Source organism: Zootoca vivipara, chromosome 12 (assembly GCF_963506605.1).
Source record: "Zootoca vivipara chromosome 12, rZooViv1.1, whole genome shotgun sequence".
NCBI lineage: Eukaryota > Metazoa > Chordata > Lepidosauria > Squamata > Lacertidae > Zootoca > Zootoca vivipara.
The window spans coordinates 45,793,398-45,799,712 of NC_083287.1; positions in this window are offsets into that span (position 1 = coordinate 45,793,398).

The following is a 6,315-nucleotide window of genomic DNA, read 5'->3' on the forward strand; positions in this document are numbered from 1 at the left end:
ATGCGTCCCTTTACAGGCTTGATGGGGTTCATCTGTCTGTGATTGGGAATGATTTGTGGCTGACTGCCGTGTCAGCGGGGTTAAGGGATTGGTTACAGGTGTGAGTGGTTGGCGGCGAGCACGGGTGTTTGTGTGGCAGATAGGCACTGGTTCAAGTGATAGGGATGGGAGAACACTCTCGCCATCCCTATGTGAAGGGTATTCCGTTAAAGGAATCCAGGGACTCAAATGGTTTGGTCAACCCCTGAGAGGGGGTTGTGCCCATGCCTGAGTCCAGGGGAACATCTGGGTGGTGGACATAGTCTGTTCCCGGCTTACCGCCTATCCAGGTGTTCACCCTTGGCTGACCTATGCTGGTGCCCTGGGTCACTGCTCCCTGCAAGGGTGCAGGGAGCTAGTTGAACCAGAGCCTATGCAACCGCTCACTTTCTGTAATCAATAAAGTTGTGGCCTAAATTCTGCCAAAAACCAAACTAAAATTTGAGTCAAGTGTGAGTTTATTTAGGGGGGAGGTCTCTGGGTCTGAACACGCAAATGGATTTTATTTTACTTTTTAAAAGGAGGCAGTCAGAACTGATGGCACAAGATATTTACATTTATTTACAAAAGTATTTCTGTACCACTGTGGCATATAATATCCGGGCAGTGTACAATGTTCAAGCAGCAAAAGAACATTAAAATAAATAAATCTAAGCAGTAACGGGACTGGATAATCAAAAATAAAAATTAAGTAGCTGCAAAGGACTTGTTGGCATCCAAAGATTTTTCAAGGGGCTCATGAAAGATATCTTGTTGTCAGGCTCCTCCTCCTGTGCGGAGTGGTGTAGTGGTTAAGAGCGGTAGACTCGTAATCTGGGGAACCGGGTTCGCGTCTCCGCTGCTGGGTGACCTTGGGCTAGTCACACTTCTTTGAAGTCTCTCAGCCCCACCCACCTCACAGGGTGTCTGTTGTGGGTGAGGAGGGGAAAGGAGATTGTTAGCCGCTTTGAGACTCCTTCGGGTAGTGATAAAGCGGGATATCAAATCCAAACTCTACTTCTTCTTCTCTTCTTCTGTGCCTGCCATGCATCACTTACCTTTTAGCAAACCCAGGATGAATTATTTAAAAGTGCTTTAAAAAAATTATGCGAAGGGAAGAGAAAACATGGCAGAAGGATTGTGAGACCTGCAGTAGAATGTTCCAGCACCGAGTGCCGTTGTCCAGCTCCTCGATTGCATTCCCTCGATTGCATTCCCTCTTCCGTATTATTTTAATATTCGATTGGGAGCCGCCCAGAGTGGCTGGGGAGACTCAGCCAGATGGGCGGGGTATAAATAAATTATTATTATTATTATTATTATTATTATTATTATTATTATTATTATTTTATGGTTCACCCCACCAACAGTTAGTCAGTAATCGGAGGCCACTGGGCCCACTCAGTTCTCACTGGAGGTATGGTGGGGCAGGAGGTGTTCCTAAAGTTATTTTGAACTTCTGGATGTGCATGGGGGCAGTGCTAACTTGGCTACATAAAGAGCACTCACAACCTGAACATTAGAAATAGAAGGAATGGTGCTTGCCTGCATCATTTATGCAGGTAATGATGGTGGAGAAGTTGGGTCACCTTGGTACAAAAAATCCCCTTTATTATTACTATTCAGGCCCATCCTGGCCATAGAGGCTAGTGGCGTGGAGAACCACGGCGCCGGGCGCTGGAAGGGCGCCAAGTGAGTGCAGGGTTCCGGTGATCCGGCCAGGACTGCGCTCCACGAGCTGAGAGGCTGCGCCGTGTCTCTCTCCTTCTCCGAGGACTCCGCGCTGTGCCTCCTCCTTGTTTCCCCAGCGCTGGGTTCCACTCAGTCGAGCTTCGCTACCAGCGCGTGCACAGCGCCCAAGCAGCTCTTGCGCGCGCTGGTGGTGAAGCTTGACTGAGCGGAACCCAGCGCTGGGGAAACGAGAAGGAGGCGCAGCGCGGAGTCCTCGGAGGTGGCCTCCCGCTGCTGCCACGGTCCGCTTGGCACTCCCGGGGCCTTGGAGAGGCTCTGGAGGGGGGCGCTGGATGGACCTTAGCGCCAGGGCACTGGATGGGCTTAAGACGGCCCTGTTACTATTGTTTTTAACCAGCGTACACACCTGACAACTATGCGTAGCATTTTCCTCAGGAGCAGGGAACCTCCAGCCCAAAGGCCACACTGGGCCTGACAGGCGTCCCCATGTGGCCCCTGAGGTTGTTTTCTCCAAGCCACACCAGCATACCACCACACCTGAAAAGCAACATGGCAGACGGATGTGGAAATGTGAATAACTGAATTTAAGATTGGGAAAGTGAGAAACTGAGAGAAACCCAAACTGACAGATTCACTCTTGGGAAGGGCGACGCTGGGTTTTCTCAGTGGTTGATTTTTCAAATTTGCAACTTTTAAAACAGCCACGTTTCTTGTTTTAGCCCTGCAGGTGCATAGCTGGCTGAAAAGAATGTAATTGAAAGAAAATGAACAGCTATAATTTTCATTTTGTTTCCCCTTGCTCATGGGAGCAGCATTGGCTGTTGGCTGCTTTTGCTTTCTAATTGTTAGTGTTGTTAATGATTTGGTGTGCAAAAGCTGGTTGCCTATTATACTAAAATTGACTGACTAAAATAACAAAATAATGAAACAACCTTTAGCCTCAACATTCCCTAGATCTTTTGGGAGTTCAGTGAGGTTGGAGAGTCGGCAGAAAGAGATAATGATGACTCATTTACAACCTTTGGAAATTTCAACTCCCATATTGCAAATGTCAGGGGAAAAACTATATATTTTTTTATTTTATTTGCTTTTCTGTTACAAGTCTTCATTAGTACATCAACATTAGTACAACAACTGTTGCATTCAAAAAGACGGGGTGGAATGTATTTTTTTGTAAGCAAGGAACCACATTTGTCTTAAACATGACAATAATAATTAGGAACTTCATTTTAGAAGAATTCCCCATTTGTACAGAAAAAACAAGCTTAGCTAACAGAGGAGTCCACTGACCGTTAGGTCCAGTCGTGGACGACTCTGGGGTTGCGGCGCTCATCTCACTTTACTGGCCGAGGGAGCCGGCGTACAGCTTCTGTGTCATGTGGCCAGCATGACTAAGTCGCTTCTGGTGAACCAGAGCAGCACACGGAAACGCCGTTTACCTTCCCACCGGAGCGGTACCTATTTATCTACTTGCACTTGGACGTGCTTTCGAACTGCTAGGTTGGCAGGAGCAGGGACCGAACAACGGGAGCTCACCCCATCGCGGGGATTTGAATCACCAACCTTCTGATTGGCAAGCCCTAGGCTCAGTGGTTTAACCCACAGCACCACCCACGTCCCGTCATAACAGTAGGGACAGATTATTCTTAGTTTATTATTTGACAATATAATGTTCTCCCGTTTCTCCATGGTCTGACTCAGTTGCAAACCAGGACATTTTCAGCTACACATGATTGCACAGTTAAACTATGGAACTTGCTCCTACAGGAGTCAGTGATGGCTACCAATGTGTGTGGCTTTAAAAGAGGGCTGGACAAATTCATGGAAGATAAGTCTGTCAATGGCTACTAGCCATAATGGCTATGCTCTGCCTCCGTAGTCAGAGGCAGTAATGCTTATGGATCCCAAGTGCTGGAAACCCCAGGAAGGGAGAGTGCTCTTGTGCTCTGGCCCTGCTTAAAGGTTTCCCACAGGCATCTGGGTGGCCCCCAAGAGAAAAGGATGCCAGACCTGATGGGCCCGATCCAGCAGGGGCTCTTCCTCCATTCTTAAAGTCTCATGTGTCCCACAACGTAGGGCAACTGAGGTTGGCAAAAAGAATGGCTTATCTATCTGCAACATGGAGATCATGGTACAAAAGCCTTTGGATGTAGAGAGATAAACAAAAAATAATATTCAGTGGCACTAGGTTCGATATCGAAAGGAACCTCAAATATATAGGAAGGGTGAATACATTGATTAGATGTCAGATTAGTAGCCACATACATAAATCATGCTTTCCAGATGAAAACCATTCAAATAGCAACCAACTCAGTTTCATTTGTTGCCTTAAACTCAAGGATTAATTGTTGGGACGTGACTCACTCTCTGCCAGGCATTAGAGGTGTTCTGTTCTAACACTTTATTTTGGCCCTGGAGATATGGCATTTAAAGGTCACGATAATTGGTACCAGTAGTCTGTACTTAATGATGGGCACTTTATTCTCCAAGGGACAAGGCTTACCCAGGATTAGAGTTCAGCAGTTGTTTGCTTCAACCAAGGAACTGTTGCTGGCTGGCATTGTACAAGCATCACATAAATCCTATAACTTCCCGGAAACGTAACAGAAGTGCAATTCAAAGGGTTGGTGCTGACCTTTAAAGCCCTAAATGACTTCTGCCCTGTATACCTGAAGGAGTATCTCCACCCCCACCATTCAGCCCAGACACTAAAGTCCAGCTCCAAGGACCTTCTGTCAGATGTCAAGGATATAAACAGCTACCTGGCTTTTAGAAGACATCTGAAGGCAACCCTGTTTAGGGAAGTTTTTTTACACTTGATGTTTTGATTTGTTGGAGGCCTCCCAGATTGGTTGAAGCAACCCAGTCAGATGGGCGGTATATAAATAATAAATGATGATGATGATGATGATGGAGTCCCCAGGTTCAATCCCTAGCATCTCCAGGTATGGCTAGGAAAGGCTCTCTGTCTGAAACCCAGGAGAGCTACTACCATTCAGGGTAGACAACCCTGACCTAGATAGACCAATGGTCTGACTCAGTATAAGGCAGTTCTCTATGTCCTAGACAGCACAATCCAGGAAGGCAGACCTACAGGCTTTTTTGCACAGATTTCTTTGCTGTTTGTTTGGTGGACACCAGTTGTGTGTTACCTGTTTTGATCCCAACTGACTCTTCACTACTTGGCTAGGAATGCCATTTCTACCCACCGTACCCTGTTATTATTCACTGGAAGACTGTGCCCATAGTAGGTCCCAGGAGGAGGGCATATAATGGCGGGTGGGAGGCTTGCGACCATTGGAGGACCAATGTCAAGGCACACTGGATGCTTCTAAGTTAGAGGGGCCATTTGTCTACTTTAATGTAGGCTAGCTTTTTCATTTTATTTTAAAGTGCACCTCCTTTCAGTGTCTCAAAGCACTGGCTGCTTGCAAGAGCTCGTTGACATAAAGCGCTGTTGCGAGCAGAAGGAAGATTATTAAACCACCAGGGGAACCATCCAAAACCAACAGAGGACCGCTAATACATAGCTGCCAAGTTTTCCCTTTTCTCGCGAGGAAGCCTATTCAGCATAACGGAAAATCCCTTTAAAAAGGGATAACTTGGCAGCTAAGCGCTAATAGCCTGACTATTTATAACCTGCTTCTTACCCGACTCCCCATGTCTTTCTTTACAGGGTTCCTTCAATAAGAGGGGTTTTAACAATTGGATTTTTTTTTAAGGAGCCTTTTATGGTTGTCTATCTGCCTATTTTGCCACCCAGCTTCCACCAGGAATGAGAAGTAGCCTCCAGCCACACTCAGATCACCCTCACTTTCATTCTCAAACAGCAGCTTTTAGTAGTGAGGGACCTTCATTTGACCTTGGTGAGTTGTACATCCCTTTCAGTGACTGAGAATTACAAAAAGATGCCAGCAGCTTTGCTTTTTGGAGGAGCTCGTAATAAGGAACAAGACTTAAGTGCCCCGCCGCCCATTATGGCACATCCGTTTGATTGGAGCGCTCATCTCCCAGGGTGACGCCTTGCTGGCTTCCTTTGGACGGACATGCAGGACTCCAAGAGTTGCGCAGAAAGAGCAAACATCCCACTGCAGTCCCTGTTGAACACAAATAATTCTGTGCTTTGCTATTCCCTGCACAGCTTCAGCTTCAGCTGCATGAGCTCTCTTTTATTGTCCCTCTTGTCACCAGCACAAGCATCATCATTAATAACAACTGCCACTTCTCTTAGACAATACCAATTGGCATAGAGCATGTTCCCCCCCCCCCATTAATTATTGCTAATTCTCTGTATCACTCTCTCTCTAAAAAAAACCCCATCCTGGCAAGATGCTGCATTTGAAGAATTATAGCTTTTTGGAATATAATGTATCACTCCTGCTTTGCCTTAATCACAGTTACCATTGTTATTATTGGGCTGGATCCAGACCAAGTTAGTTACAATTAGGTCCCACTGAAACCAATAGGTCACGTTATTCACAGCTTTTTCTAAGTCCTATTGATTTCAGTGGCAACAAAGTACAACTAACTTAGTCTGGATCCAGTCCATTGCAATTAGTAATTATTATTGGATAAGGGGTACAATTCTAAGTATACTTAGACTGC